Here is a 17,529-nt window from a genome sequence, read left to right on the forward strand (position 1 = left end):
GTTATCTGATTTAATTTCCTGTTTAATGATGAAGTAATACTGAAGTATTAGTTTGAAGACAAGCAGAAGTGAGTGACAAAAATAATGATGCGAAACTGATGATTTAGGTGAATTGTGGCCAAACATAAACCTGTGGTGAATTTTAAAATCTATTATTATTACTTACAGTAGACTCCTGATATTTGCACATTTTACATGTCCATGCATCTTTCTTATAGTGTTTTCAGTACAAAGAAACAGCGCAGACATTTTGAATATCTGATACAGTATAATAGAAAAGCAATTTTGGTGAACTTATTGCTTTGGTTAAATTCTCATTGTACTCTTATTAATTTTGAATTGCCTTAAAAGTGCATCTAAATTTCACAGGAAAAATAGATATGTATAAAAAAAAAATTTGAAAGCTTTCAGATTCATATTACATCCTAAGGAGCGTTTTTATTAACGTTTTGTGTGTTGCCTTCATTTATTAAATATCGTTTTCTTCTCACATAAACCATGAAATTCAATTCAACAGCAGTATCACAAACTAATTTAAAAAGAGCATATCTTAAGAATTTCCGATACACAGTCTCTCTCGATGGAGAAGAAAATTTTTATTTTTCCTCTACAGTGTTGCCACCGCTCGTTTTGAAATCGTTGAATTTGTTAACCGAAAATTCCTTTCACGTATAAACTTTATAATATATTAAATAGATAATAAAACAAATTACAAATTCCAAGTTTGGGCTTCCAGATGCTCATAATCGAGTGGAGGCGTACGTTATTCAAATTTGATGTCTGTAGGTACCGTTGTTTTTTCACAGTGCAAGAAACGTACTTACATTCATGCAGATTATTCATTATTAAATTTCTTTAACTATAATGCAGAGCTCTAATATTTTGTGGCAACAATTTGAAAATGGAAACGCCGTTTATAGTGAACAAACGCAAAATGCTAATATAAAACTAATAGCCCTTCTGGGCAAATTGCCTGTTTGGATTAAAAAGATACTAAAAGGTATTTTAAATTTTACGCGAATATTGGTGAATTTATTCTCAATGCCTTTTAATCTGTACACTTGTTTAAGAAGAAAATTTGAGGTTAATAAAACGAGTAACTTTAAACAGCCGTTGTTAATTATTCGAGGATTTCTTCTCTTGATATTTGTTAAAAAATGCTGTGTTGAGCGATTTATTAACAGATATCAAAAATTGGTCTACGTGTGGACAAAAATTGGTCTCCTCTGCGCTAAAAATATTGAAAATTTTAAGATTTAAGCAGTCGAAATGAAATTTTATCAAATTTAGTAAGGATATAATAACGTAAACAATGTTAATTCAGATTTAAATAAACAATGCTGTTTATTTAAAGGTTTACTAAATATTATTCCACATTCTTTGGCAGCGCACTGGATATGAGCAAAAAAGGTTATAGAAACATTATAATGCATTCTGCTATTTTGTCTTTAAAGCCTTGGGGATGAGTGTATTTTTGTTTAAAATTTAATCATAATTTTGGTATTTTTTGTGATACAAATAAAGAAAATTAATTAAAAGTTTTGTTGAAACATTGCTTTTAATTCTTTAAGTTTGTTGATTAAATTTGAACGATAAAGAGGAAGATAAAAATATTTTATTTCAGGCAATGGCAACACATTGCTTAAAAAGGCCTGAATTTTTAATAATTTCCTATTGCTAATTATTTTATCACTCAAGCATTTTTAATTACGCTATCGTAACTTGTCTTCCACAACCCTTCTTTGAAATTCGTACTAACACTTGGACATTTGTAGTACATGAAACGCTACATAAAACAAACGGTTATAATTTTGCTGATCTTGGCAAACATGATTCAAAGCTAAACAAGTCCACCAGCGGCCAAGCGGTAACATCGCCGAAAACTGGTTGTTCGGCCGGGGTTCTAATCCCTGCGAACGAGCTAGCTGAAAGGACGGTTTCGTGTTTTCTCTGTGTGTAACTGTAGCTAAGAGTTTACTTAATAGCATTCAACGACCTTTCGTCATTCCCTATCACGAAAATATACAGGACAACGGCCACAGCAGCGATTGCGATTCTAGCTGGACTTACTCCTCTGCCAATAGACGCTGTACAAGAGGCCAATAGACGCTGTCTCTACTGTCATGCTTCTTAGGAAGTCAACCTCATTTAGGGGAACTACATTTGTACTATCAGACTTTGGGAACAAAAATTCTCAGCTCAAAGTTCATCCCGTTAGTTATAGGTTTGGCATTCGTGCCCATACCTCTATGTCTCAGGAATTCCGGGTAAGAGACACAGGCGGTGCAAATACCATCAGTATATTCACTAATGGCTCAAAAATCAAAGAAGAGACAGGCTGCGCTTTTATTTCTCATTATCATGTAAAAGTCTTAGAAACATGGAAAGGATACCTTGGAATTAAAGGATCGGTATTCCAAGCTGAAGCAGTAGCATTGCGCAAGGCTACAACAACAGCTATGAAGTTTGTTGACAAAGAAGTTTGCATTTTCTCAGATAGTCAGTCGGCAATCTTCGCTCTTCGTGATCCATTCCACACCGATGATAGCAGATATACAATGCCTGCTCAAAGAAAATGCGCATGACTGCAACATCCAGATTATGTGTATTAAAGCGCACGCGGGCCACAGGGGCAATGAGGATGCAGACACTCTCGCAAAGGAAGCTGCAAAGAATATCGGTGCGCAAGATGTCCAGATCCCGCTTCCCAAATCTTATCTGAAGCGAGTCTGTCGCATTAAATCGCAGCACCAATGGCAAGACGAATGGGACTCTATAACGCAAGGCCGTAGAACCCATGACTTTGTCCATAGAGTTTCCCAAGATCGACTCATCTCAGCCCCTTTTCTTTCCCGTTTCATTACAGGCCACAGACCATTTCCCCAATATTTCTATGAAACGGGAATATCAACAACTCATCATTGTGTCTGTAATGAAGTAGTACACCTGATCATTACGTTACGTCTTGCCCTCTTACGGAAGAATGGCACATGAGGCTTCCTGATACTGACATTGCGTATAAACGCTTCTTCATTAAGCAGCCGGCCTATCTCAAGAAGCTCAAAAGCATTATGAACAAACTTGAAGCACTAGGAATACATTTATGCAGTCCACAAAAACAGACTTCAATTTCGCAGAGATTCAGAGCATCAACGCTCACTGGTTTCCAGTGGCCTCTGCAAGAAGCCCATCTTGAGTCAGTGCGCAGAGTAACATTAGGCTGGAAACACGAAAAACAAATGTAAATAGGATTTAACATTATCCAAATGCGAATAGTTTAATTACGTATATTTGTAATGAACACATCAATGCATGGGTGCAATAATGTAAGCATGTGCATTTTATAAATAGAATATTGTATAGCTTATTGTGACTAATGTACTGTATAGCACACTGTGTATAGTATCTCGGTAAAATGTGTAAGTGCACGTAGCATGTAGAGCTATGCTTTGCATATTATGAAATGTATAGTATAGCGAGCATGTGTAGAAGTGTGTTAACATGCGATGTAACCAGGGAGATATTTAATTCCGCATGCAGAAAAATCTATATTTTGCCCTTGCATGGCCATGTACTTTGCCCTTGTATTGTTTTCGAAGTGTAGTTTCAGATAGTTGCGGAATCCGGACGATAGTCGATTAACCTATGTAAGCCGTCCGGGTGTCCGGACCTGCTCTCTCCTGTCACCTGTAGCTAAGAGCCGGTTTTCCTTAGAAAGTCATCCATGAAGTCATCTCTCACCTTAGGCAGATAACACTCGAAGGGTTGCCACAATTTAAAAAAAAAGGACCAACCAGGGCTAAACAAGTGCCCATGTGCAAGCGTAATGTGCAAATTATAATGGCATTTTTATTAGGGTTTACTGCTTCATATGTATAGACATGATGAAGGATTTCTTTCTTCTAGAATGGAGGATATATAGAATTTCACTCACATGGCCTTTCATTGAATATAACACCACTATAAACTGCAGGGTTTTGATACTAATTTGTTTAATTAATGTAATAAATGCGTTTAACAATAATTTTCAATGTACTGAATTGGATACAAAGGTTCTGTTAATGGCTGCTATTAAATTAGAACCTAACCTACTTGGATTTCTTCGTTCGAAGATACGTGAAGCATTGATTTATAATGAATAGGTATAGACACATTGGCCATCTGATGCTACGTTTCAATGAATTCTAGCTATATTATCAGCAATTAATATAGTAACAATGGCAAATATTAATTATTAATGCGATAGCTAGAATATAGACAGAGGTTGAATATCATTACGATGGGTGCAATACTGTAAGTATCGAACATATGCTACAAACATACTAATGCTTTTTATAACCCATGGTAACTATTAATTTCAATAAAAATATATCAAAGCGTACTGTTGAAGCTTTGTGCCTCGTAAACTAGTAAATGAACATCTAATCAGTGTTAGTTTATATATTTTTCTGAGTGATAAGTATCTTGCTGTGTGTTAAAGGCTTAGCTCATTTGCTGCAAGAATTAGTCAAGCATTGTTTTACAGCAGTAAATGAAATGGTACAGTAAAGCAATTATGCTGATGACCTGGTACTTATATTTTATTATAACTGTGATAATTTTCCTAGTATCGCCTTTCCTGAATTTAGAGCAAACAATATCTTCCTGTTCCCGAATACTTTCTTTGGAGCATACTTAAAGAGAATTTACATTATAGACAATTATTATCACTAGGAAATGAGAAACCATTTCATTGCGTAAATTTTGATTTCTGTGTTCGGTGGTGTCAGAATAGCTAAGATTCACATCTCTCGTAGAGATATTTTGCAGTACGTACTAATACCTCTTTGGTAATAAAAGATTGTGTTCTGAGGAATTCATGAAATGCATTCCATGCCGTTAGACTTAGTGACTTAGTGATAATGCAAGACAGTGATAATGCATTAAACAGTCTTTTCAACGTCGCGTACATTTTATGATACCAAAGAATATACGACGTTGCAAATTAATTAAATTCTACATTTCGGACTTCAGTTTGGTCATATAGACTTCTTCTTTATTTTGTATTTTATCTATAAGCCATACTTTATTATTTACTTGTATTTATTATTATGCATTAGAAGTTAATACAAAGCAAAATCTCATGTATTTTATCAGGAAATTTGCTGTTATTGACCACTTCCTTTCATTTGCTGTATCCGTTACATATTTCATAAAGTCCTTCTAAACTCCGTTACATATAATTTCATAAAATATCAAAATGAATAATTTTCTGTTTGCAAAAATTCTAATAAATCAAATTATGTTTTATTGACCTGTACAAAATATTCTGTCTTGTAACACATTAAAAATCTTTCAATAAACTAAACAAGTAAAATTATTATTAAATAAATAAATTCATTTCCATTTCGATAACATAATGCGTCAGTGACTCGGTAAATTTACTCATCTCAAATTTTGGCCGTTTTCCCATTTTCCTGCCAGCTAGGGACCTGACGCCGGCACTAATGACTGTACATTGTCATTCATTCTGAATGTCCATAATCGGATTAATTAAAGTCAAGTCTCAGGGGTACAGACATAGAGCAAAGGGAATTGATTCAAAGTAGGGAGAGTTACTAATTATGTACAGTGAGAGTGAATCATTCCAGTGACCGAAACTGGCATGAAGAAAATAATATCCTATTAAAGGACAGTGCGCGGTCTTCGTAAGTGAAAATGAGATTTCGCACGTCATGCGCTATCGCAAGTTGCACATTTTTGTTGATTTATATTAATTTTGTGTAAATTTTCATTTTCATAAATCGTTTCGCGAAAGTATCTCGTTGCGAAAATGCATATAAACAGTCCCACTAAATCATTAAAATTACTAATGATCACATTGTTGAATTAAGTAACTCTGCAAATTTAGAAAAGAAATTAAGTATTTCTAAGCATATTCCGGTGAGTAATACAATAAAAGATATCTATGAAATTAGCTTTTACTTCAAGTTAGCTGAAAGAAAATACATTGTGTGATAAATTTAATTACGTTCTTCCTGAATTCTGAATGTCACATATTAAAAGCTAGCTACTTGTGTTTAAATTTAGAACTGGATAACGCCAATTGGCAGAGCAGTTATATTAATCGTTAATACTTTGTCGGGGCAACTATTTCTAAGCGCTCAATGTAACGGGCAAACTAGAAAGACAAAAATCTGATGTGAACCACATAGCTTTCTTGCACAGCCTGTTAAACTACACACAATTTTCTGCTCTTCATTTAAACTTATTTCTTTAAACTATTCTAACGTAACTAACCGATCCCTGAAGTTGAAAATTACATCGAAGTTTTCAAATATTGAAATTAAAGATCCCCGTCAATTTTTGTCGTACGAAAGTCAAACTCATTGCATTTTTCTTTTTTCATAAGTATAAAATATTTCCGAATGTAAGTATAAGACTCAGGAGACCGTATTTAAAGTCAGATTTCATTATTTTTCTAAAATTAATTGTTCTTTTAAATTGACAAATTCGACATTGCCAAAACATGAATATTTTCGTCATTTAAAGCACTTCTGTGATTGGAAGCATAATAGTACTATCAACGATTGCGAAAGAACGGGTATTTATTACTTTTAAGGCGGATACAGCTGGATGTTGTACCAGTTCCATATACAGAATAACTTTCTACGGCTAATAGTTTTTGAATTATGCGAGGTACATACAAACATACGTACGTACGTAAAGATGTTACGAAAACATCCCGTTTCAATCTATTTTAAGCCCATTTTACAATACGTTTTTGAAAAAAAGATTACTTTATTCCGCTCTTACGTACAGATGCCAGTTACAAAATTTGCCCACATGGATTCGGTAACGGTCAAAATGGAGACTTCCATCAATATATGATATCTGATATTTTTTTCGATTACTATACTTCCCCTATTTCTTTCAACGGAGTAAAAAAGAATTTTATTTGTTGTTCTAATTACTCACTAATAAATATGAGTAAGAATTGATAAAGGAAATATGCATCCCTAGCCACACTCTCTTTCAATGCGTTTATTTTTAGATTTTATGAAGGAAATCATCGTTACCAAATTCTGTAGGACATTTGGCGCTCCTCCTTGGAATCTTCGGCCTCAGCCTTGTGAACGTATGCGTAAACAGGTGTTGACCCCGCGGCATATTAGGGAAAATTAAATAAATTAGTTGAACAAAACTGTTTCATTTTGAAAGTACGTACCCTGGATACCCTTTCCTATGTATCGCTTTCGATATATGCATGCAGAAGGCGCTCATTCTTACGGAAGGAAACTGGCATAGAGTTTTGGAAGTAGTTAAATCAAGTTAATGTTAGTCGCATTTTCTTGAAAAGTTTTAAAATACGAAACTTAATGGAGACGGACCTGATTTATGATTTTAATGAACGCATCCAGCTTTTGTAAATAAATATTTTTGCATTTTCGTATATACCTGGAAACGTTTTTGATAGTGAACAATGAATAATATGTTCAATTCAAAAGAAACCAATTCACGTTTTGCTTTGGAAATTTCGGTTAAATCCATGGGGGTAACAGTTCTACTTGCGTGGTTAATAAAACATTATTAGGAACAAAAACATTGTTGCTGTTTATCCTTTTGCTCTTAAAAATTTAGTATTTTTGAAGGTATATAAGCTTCTCTAATTTATACTTACTAAATCCTTTATAAAGTATTGAAATCTCATTAACGTGAAAATAGAGTATTAGAGAAAGAAACCGTTCCAACAAATGCCCTTCATAAAATTCCATTTAGAAAATTTCCCAATATTTTATTCCTGAATGTTTCAGCTTAAGTTGTGTAATATTTACTCTAGTGTATGTAACAAAGAGCTATTCATTTTCATTTCCAGAACTCCGAAAAACGTTTCGTAAACGTTGTAGAGCCGCAAAACTTTCATATTTGAAAGATGTCTCCTTGTATATTTTCACAGTACCTTCGCCCAACCGCCTAAAATAAAGTACGCTTGTTTATCTTAGAAGAGGAAGCAGATAGCAAGAAATTGGCCCGATGTGCACATAAGGGTTGTCCTGAAGGATGTTATATAATATCCTCAGGACAGATTACAGCTAGTTCCCTGTGCCTGAATGTGTCCCCGGAGAATGGGTACTTTCCGCCGTTTTTCTTGCTTCTTTGTTTTTTACGACCACCATAGAAAGGTCTTATATGATTTTAATATCAGAGTCCCTCTACGCTCGCAGTTTGGAATAGTTGTATTTCTTTGTTTATTTCCAATTGAATTACCTCTTGCTTTGCTATGTCGCTTCTTCTTCTCTTTTCTGTTTTCCTTTCTTCAACGTGTGTACAGCTTAATTATTTACGAATGAAGTTATTTACAGCTGCTACTATATATGAATCTTGCGTTGTCTGTCCACTTGAAGACAACTACGTAAAAGTTGGATTTGTGGAACACATGCTGTTCCGAAAAGAGGCATTACGATATATATGTCTCACATTTAATGCAATTTAAAACATATATTTTTGGTGTTTTCTTTTCTCTGCTTCAAATAACATTTATGACATATTTATGGCCTACGTTTTTTTTTAAATCTTCGCGCTGAACGCTGAAGAAGCAGTTAAAAAGATTAATATTGAAAAAAGAAAGAAATCGGATAAAGTGTTTCCAAAAGAATGTTTCTGTACTTGAAAAATAGCATACAAGTACTTATCGATGCTTCGAAAAGTTAATTACTAATAAATGTGAAATTTTGTGTTAGTTCAAATCTATCAGAAATGGACATATGTAAAATTTTTGAGCGTACTAATATTAAGAAATAACGCTACAATTAGTGATTTTAATTTTTCTTTTGTACAACTTGTACACAAAAAATGGGACAATTCTATACCTATCGGCTTACTGTACCGACTGCTGAAATTTAACTTGTGTTTTTCATGTCTAGAAAGCGCGACTTAAATATATGTATATTATATTTATGATGTTATGTATTTTGACACAAAATTGGACGTTCCCTGAAAAACATGTACCGAATTTTTTCATATTTCGATTCTACTATTCAAATTATGCCAAGCCAAATCCTGAAAAAAAAAAAAAAAAAAAAGAAACACGAGTAGTTCTTAAAAAAATAGCTCTCAGTGTTATCTCCTCAGTGTTAATTGAATTTGGTATATGTTTACCAATATATATATATATTTTATTGAACTTGCTTAACTCTTTCTTTCACAGCTCGAAGTTTACTTTCAATCCGAATAAAATTCGTAGTTATTATGATTTTATTTTTAATATATTTTTTAATTTTTTATACATTGATCAAAATCAAATTAGAATCATAAAATTGGCCTGCAAAAATTTAGAGATTTTTATTCAAAATTTCCCAAGATAACTTGAATTTATATGTGTTGGCGCATTTTGAAATTTAGCACATTTGTTTTAAGCTATATTCACACCAAATACGGTTTACGCACCTTGTTAAAAGTTTTTAAAGAATAACGATGCACTTATTTTTCTTGTTTTCGCTGGTGCACAACGAAAGGGCAAGGAAAATATGTTACCAAACATTAAGAATTTCTCCAAGTGAAATATTCTGGGCGCAAGTTTAAGAAACTACTCTGAGATAATTTTTTTTTAAATTTCTCAGTAAACTTCTCAATTTTACAACATTTAATATTTAAGCATTATTTGAGTCGTAGAATCAAAAATATGAAAATATCCAAAAATATGGAACATCGGTATGTCATTTCAGAAAATGTTCGATTTTGTGTCAAAATACCTATGTCAGAACAATGCAATATATAAATCTAATATAGTATATCCTAAGTCGGGCTTCCAATATATGAAAAACACAAGTTGAATTTTGTCAATCTGTCGAATCTACCCAGGACATCTTTGTGTGTGTGTGTGTGTGTGTGTGCAAAGTGTACATTTTGTGAGAGATTTAATAATTTCGGCAAAGATAATAAAGTAAAAAAGAGAAATATGATTACCTAAATAAGAAAAACAAATATAATGAATTTTCCCAAGGGTAAAAGATGCTGCATACTACAATTTCTCTGTAAAAATGTGAAAAATTAGTATAACAAATACATGAAAGCTAATATTGCATTCTTCTTGTTACGGCACATTTGCTAAAAAATTGAAAAGTAATTTTATGAAAAGATAAAAATTACCAAATTCTAAATTTAATCTTCTAGATCCACATAGCACAAATATCTGGTATGGACACCACATGACTTATTTATACAGCCTATTAAATAACACATAATTTTTCCTGCACTTCATTCAGACTTATTTCATTTGAGGTGTATATCTAAATCAACCAACTCAGTTCTCGCATTCTCGAAGGCAAAAATTCATAAAACCCAAAGCATCATTAAAAATTGTAAAATACAAGAAATCTAAGGTACCTTATATAATTTAAAATAATTAAAAATTCAATTCTTACAATTAAAATTAGAGTTTATACACAAAATCAAATAAATCGGCCAACGAACAGGAAGAGATAACTTTCGGGGCTCAAAGTTGAAACGGTGCTCTAGTTTTGATCCCAATGGGAAAAAACAAACGCAACTGATTTAATTCACTATTTTTCTAAGATTTTCGAATTCAAACAAATAGTTGCCTCGTTATGCCCATCTCCACTTAAACTTTTAAATTGTTACTAATCTTCTCTCTAATGCATGTTAAAACCTTAACGGAAGCATAAGAACAAGAACAACATTAGATCACGTTTGGAGCAGCCTATTGCAATAAAAAAGGTAGGCGCAAAACTACGTGTTATTGTAGTAACATTTTCAGAATTTTAACATCTAATCGCTATTGAGATATGTGAGGTATATGCATACTTAAGTACGTACGTACAAAAGACGTCATGAAAAAAACCTTTCTGAAACTATCTTAAATCCCATTTACAATCCATTTTGGAAAACAAATGGCGCTTTATTCTGTCCGTACGCATAGAAGGCATGCAAAAAAAAGTGTCTAATTGGATTTGAGAGAGGTCAAAATGTTTTCGTTGAAATATTACACCTGAAACTTTTCGAAATTGCAATACTGCATTTCAATATAAGGAAATAAAACGCTGTACAGTTTTTCGAAAGATGTCTTCCACGTCCTGCGTACAAACCCTCAGAATACATTCCAGAAACACCCTTGATCCCCAGTGGCATTCTTTAGCCCACAATATGTCACTTACTGGGAATACCCAAGAATTTACATAGGTTCACAAGAGACAACACAATGACATTACGATGTCCTAAAGTTCTACTTAGCACCTACTAGGGATATTCTCAATTTCTCCTCATACGGTCACAGCGGATGATGAAAAATTTTGTGAAATTTTAGGAAGTCGTACTTAGGGTAGTACAAGGATATCATAAGGAGCTCGCTGAAATGCTTACTACAGTGAGAAATGTTACGAAAACTTATGCTAGATAGTTGGACATCAAAAATATGCCTGTATTATAGAGGAATAAATGGAAAATAAGTTTGCCTATAACAAAATATTATATGTTTTCAGTACGTGGTACGGCGATTACTATTCTAGGGAATCCTTTACCTACCGAGCTTATAAAGTTTGAATTTTAAAGCTTAGCTGCTAGTATGTATCAGTTGTTGTCAAAGAATTATTCGCGGAATAATTTTAATAGATCATGAAGCATTTGATAATTTACTTATTGTTTGTTTCGTCATGTAATTACGCATAATTATATGAAAGTATTTATAAATTTTAATTATCAATAATAATACCTATTTAATTACTTCTATTTTGTTATTACATCTTTCCTTCTTTTTCCTTTTCTTCCTGAAAAAAACTTAATGCATTTGCATTGATTTAGTTTGATCAAGCTGATTGGGGCAAAGCACATCAGGGCTTTCTGCCTAAGCAGAGAGATGACTCCGTGGAGTATATTCTAAAGAAAACTGGCTCGTGTACATGTTACGCATTGGTAAACCCACGAAAATGCCCATGCAGCCAGTCGTTCGACTAGAATCGAAGCCGAGTCAGAACTACAGGTGTTCAAGATTTTCCGCTGGGCCCTTGCAGGTCGCCGTGCTCAAAACTTTGGGAAACGATGATTTAAACACTTTATTAAACATCAGTAGAATTCAAGAAGCAAAACAAAGAGAGTCGAAATTTAAAACCTATGGTGTTAAATCTATTATTTAAAGTAATATGTATTTGTTATATAAAGAAGGATATTATGAAAACCTTTGCTAGCATTCACATGCCTAACAATATGTTGAAAATTAAGTTAATAAAAAAATGGAATTTTCAATATGATACGACTTTGTAAAAGATAAGAAATATGATACTTAATTCTATGATAAATATACTGCAAAAATATTTAAAATTGAAATCATTTGGAGAAATCGATAGTATAAATTAGGAGAAACTAGTTGCAGACTTCATGAGCTTTGTAGAGCGATAAGAATTTTTTTAAAGAACTACGTGTGTGCGACTATAACCCTTTCCAAGACTTGACCTCATCATCTTTCGATTGCTAGCCGAACATAGTATTAATTGTACTATAAAACACACAATGAATTATGAGAAAATTCCTTATGTTCTTTCTCATTTAAAGGACAAAGGAGTAGATTCAAGTTGCCAAATACTCATGTGGTGATGAATTAGAGCCCGCATCGTCTTAATTCCACTCCGAGAATATGTAATAGGAAAAATGATAATTCCTCGCGTGCTCCCAATTCCACTCCGAGAATACGTAATAGAAACGACGATAATTTTTTCTTATTATTTCACTTAAAGGGAGACTAGGAAAGAAGGAAACTCTGTCTCCAAATAAAATGGCGGGTACATATCATTCACCGTATTTATTCAGATGCTACTTTTAGAGCTATTAGATTTTGGGGGGCAGGAAATCTGAGAAATAAGCCTCTTCTGGGATTTCTGGGATTCCGGACCTTAAATTTCTGGCCGGACATGCTGGCAATTACACCAGGAAAGAATAGAGGGAAAAAATTCTTCCAGCATATATTTCTCTAGCCGAAAGCGATACTGGGATTTAATTCCAAGTTCAATCATAGTATTACATAGGAACACCTGATTAGAAATCGGTGGGGATTCAAAGGCCATTACCGCCATTCTCTAAGTAAATGAGAGAATTGTACGGATTCAACCGGATACACATTCAAGAAGAATTTGTCGATATTTTCTATAGACTTCATTACTTAAGCAGTATTGTGCCCTTTACCATACGAGTCTCACTCAGAACCAGGATTTTATAGAAGCACTGTATTAAATATTTTAAGTTTAGAGAAACTGTGAAATATATTTATTAATAAATAAATATTTATTTTCAATAATTTATATAAGTGTAAAAAGGAAGGGGGAATAACAAAAATTAAATAAGTTATAATGTTCGTAACTATTTCGCCTATGTTGAAAGTAGAGGAACCTATTGAACTGTGGAACTATTTATCATTGAGTTCACGTGTAACGACAATGTCCAGAGAAAGGTCAAAATACCATTTTATTCACCCAAACAAATAATAACAGTTGGTCCCTGCTCAGGCTTACGGGAAAGCTTCAACTTGGGTTTTAAATCAAAATAAGAAAATAATCTAATACTAAACTAAACTGACTTAGCAAAGCTAGACACCGTTGCCTAACAGAGTTAGCCCTTAATTAAATTAGCCGGCGATTATTAACAGGCATATACAATACGGCCGAATGTAGCTGGCTTAATAACGAAGTAGCCTGAAGGCAAACACGCGCCAATGAGGACTCCTAGACTCTACTACTGAAATAAGTTGAAACTTCCTTAAATACTCCTTCTACCAAATTTACATGCAACACGATACTAAAAACGCATTCTGGAAGGGAGTTGTCATTGGGAAACAAGAATTTAAAGGAAAGTGTTTCAAAATTAAAAATAACTATTATAAATTTAAAATAAACCTTACAAAGTATTTTCTTGCATATGTGAAATTTCCTATAGCATTTCACGCAGTATTCTAGGCTTCCACTGCCTTTCATAGACACAAACAGACATACCACAATTTTAAATTAATTAATCTTTGGGGGCATTTTGTCTAACGGAGAAGGTTTGTTTTCTAAAAGCAGTGTAATTTAAATATTGCATCAATTGCAATACATATTTTCAAAATTTCTGCAACTGTAGAATCGAAATACATTATCGTATTATGTTGATTTAGTTGGGACGTTCTTTCATTCTAAAATGCTATACGAGCATGTTCAATTCGTTTCCTCCGAGGTTGTTCAAAACTTTGACCATGATACAAAGAGCCAGGGATTTAAAATTTCTCCTATTAGTTTTGGGTAAAGTTTCTGCATGTAAATGATTCTCTGAAGCTGGATCAAAATTTGCAAAGAACCGCTTCAGGGGATTATGTTTTGCTGAATCTAAAAACGCAAACAACGTCGTGTCTTGCAAATTAGGCTTTGTTGCCTATTGTGTCATTATCATGCACTGGTTGCTTATATGATCACAAGGAAAGATGGAGAGGAGTGCTCCGTATCCTTTCAGGTTTCGTCGTCGTATCTTTCGTATTTATTTATTTATTTTTTCAATAATAAGAACATATAGAGTCATTAGCATTTTTTCAAAGTCAAGAAAATGAAACAATTCGGAATCCTCTCGCCAGGGTTCGAACTCCGAACCTCCTGAATACGCATCAAAGGTGCTTCCAGTTATTCCTCAAAGGCACCCGGAAAGGAGTGAGAAAATACCTTAAAAATCAAATAAAATACGCCATATTTACATTTTATCTAAAAGTTATTCTGAATTAGATATCAAACTTTATTACGCACATAAAAAACGCATATTACGCTTTGAAAATTGACTATTTATAAATAAAGTGGTAAGTAATAAGAGCATCAATTAAAGATGCGCAGATGCGCACAAACTGAAATGATACAAAAGACTTCAACAGTTTCCATTTCAGCGCGACTTCATCAAATATCCTAATCACGCATCATCCTATTAAGAACTTGATCCCAGCTATGATTGAAAAGCTGCTCACGAAAACAATCAAGACCTCGAGGAGGGGGTCTTCTTCGTGTCCGAAACGTCATGTTTTGGGAAATTTATTGGTCGACAGAGAAGGGTAGGGTTCTACCGTTCTGTCGGATTAGAACAAGTCGTACTGGTAATCCCCCAGTTCCGCGTGTCCTCTGAATTATTTAGAGCGACTGAAAAATCCCTTAACTAATTAAGTACCTTTAAATCCTAAGATGGCTTGGTCGGGAAACCTTAAAGGTGAAATATCTGAAGGCAGTATATTTGCATAGAACACTCGGTATAAATAGGAAAGTGGTATACGTCTTTAATGAATGTTTAGAAACTCTAAGGCAGCAAAATTTATTTTCTGTTATATAATAATTCTAAGATGCGCAAGCAGATATATATGGATATACATTCAGTTTTGAAATGTATGTAAGCGCTTAGTTAAAACAAAATCCCTCGCATATGGTAAAAGGTGATTAAAAACGATGACATTCATCTGCAGAAACCCTATAGTATGCATAAAGAATTTCTTTTCGGTATATATATAAGTAAGGAGAGAGATAGAAAAAGAAAAGGAAAGAAACAGGGAAGCAGAAGGAAAGGTAAACCTCAAACGAAAGAAAAAGTTTTAGAATCAGAAATAAACATTCTATACAAAGTAGCATTAGCAAAGTGCAATCACAAAAGACACTTCCGAAAATGTTTTAACTTTTCTGCAACTAAATGATATTAATTTCTGTACCTAGCAAGTCAGGTATCGATGCTTAAATAAATTAGTTGTTATTCTTCATTAAAAACCTTATTCAGTTGTAAATTTGTAAATATCAAAGAATATGAACGTAACTTAAGGACTTAAAGATCTAGATATTTGTTACCTTTACAATATACCGTTCAAACCTGTATGCATATCAATTTGTGTCCAATTTGCAGTATATTCTAGGTGCGTCGTGGTGCGCCGTTTTTTTTTTTTTTTTTTTTTTGTCTAAGAGTGTAATTTTTTTTGAGACAAACCTAACATGAACTGTTCCTTCTAAAGAATCAAATATATTGTTTTCTTAATTTAAATGACCCTGTATAATCTTCATTTTTTATAATTAAGATTATCTCATACCATTTTATAAATTAGACGCCTGTAGTGCAAAAGGTTTTAGAAATTTGCATCAGAAATCAAAGGTCTATTAGGGAAAATAATAAAATAGGGGAAGCCCTGCATATAGCTGAAAGCCCTAAAACTGTAGTTTTGCTCGATGTTGCAACTACATAGACCTACCCACATTCCTTCCCATTGGTTAACATAAATGCACACAGTGTGTCTTAGAAAGTCAAAAAAGAACTTTTTCTCCTAAAGCAGAGTGACTTTGTGTGCTTTGCCACAATCAATTAACTAAGCAAATACGAAAGTAAATTGAATCTTTTGTAAAAGGCGGCCACTGATTTAAAATTGGTTAAAAGGAAACTTTAATTTTTTAAACATGTTTCATTTTCCTTTCTACATCCCGCCAACTTATATACATAGGTAAGGGAGGTAATATTTTTGATCCAAAAATTCGATAGTGAGACATTGACTGTGACGTTCAAACGTCACTGTGGCAGTTTCTTCCTCCCCATGATTAGTGTTAAATGAACTTTCCGAAAATTCAGTTTTTACTATCTAAGTTTTCTACGTTCATATAAAAATTTTAACCTTCTTGGGAAGCATGAACTAAATCGAGACTCTAGAAGACAAAACGCGACTCATCGCTATGTCTTGTAAGAAAACAGAGAATGTGAAAAGATATAAAACCCTCTTCTTAAGAACTCAAATAGTTAAAAGAAGGCACTTGTTGTGTTTATAAATCAGCCAGCATTAATAGTGTAAATCAAAAGTAATACATTAAAATTAAATTAATTCAAATCTAAAGTTAGCTCAAAGGCTGCACAGAAAGAATAACCGGCAAGTTGACTCAAACCTATACCGGCGTGACAAGCATTACTGAAACATACAAAGCAACGCCTAAGACAGACTGCTATCGTAAAATTTCAACTAGTAACGTGGCCTTCAGGAGGCGGAACACACTTTCTCTAAACAATCTAAAATCTTCATTTAAATACTATATCTTATCCCATTTGAATACGCTTGAACTGCAGTTATCATTTTGGCATGAAAACGGAAAGGGAGTATGGCAGTTAAGATACTTAACATAAAAAATAACTGATTAGATAAAATAACTAAATACCTTACAATTTGTTTAGAGTTTGAGTACAATTGGATGAATGCAAATGCAATTTTACTTGAAGCCAGTAAGGGCCTGCTCACATAAACGAGACTCTGAGCTCAAGATACGAGCATGAACTTGACAGCGCTGATCAACGAAAAAAAAGGCCACTCACTATTTTTACTTACCGCCGACCTATATACCAAAGTAACGGAAATAATATATTCAGTCCAAAAAATTCATTGTGAGGTTTCAATGACTAAGAACAAATTAGGGTCTCCTTAACTGTTATAACTCTTTTACAATAATGTCTGTCTGTATATATGTTTGCATGTGTATTACAGTATTTTTGTCTATTATAATAATTGAAGAAATTAAAAAAATATAT

At 33.4% G+C, this 17,529-nt stretch overlaps 1 protein-coding gene across 2 annotated transcripts in view; it reads left to right on the forward strand.

Moving 5' to 3' along the window:
• LOC118202435 (limbic system-associated membrane protein-like) overlaps positions 1-17,529 on the forward strand; it is a 577,976-nt gene that overhangs the window by 325,039 nt on the left and 235,408 nt on the right. The window lies entirely within an intron of this gene.

The sequence above is a fragment of the Stegodyphus dumicola genome, chromosome 6 (genome assembly GCF_044657685.1).
Source record: "Stegodyphus dumicola isolate Sdum_Otavi_A_Nest chromosome 6, ASM4465768v1".
Classification (NCBI taxonomy): domain Eukaryota; kingdom Metazoa; phylum Arthropoda; class Arachnida; order Araneae; family Eresidae; genus Stegodyphus; species Stegodyphus dumicola.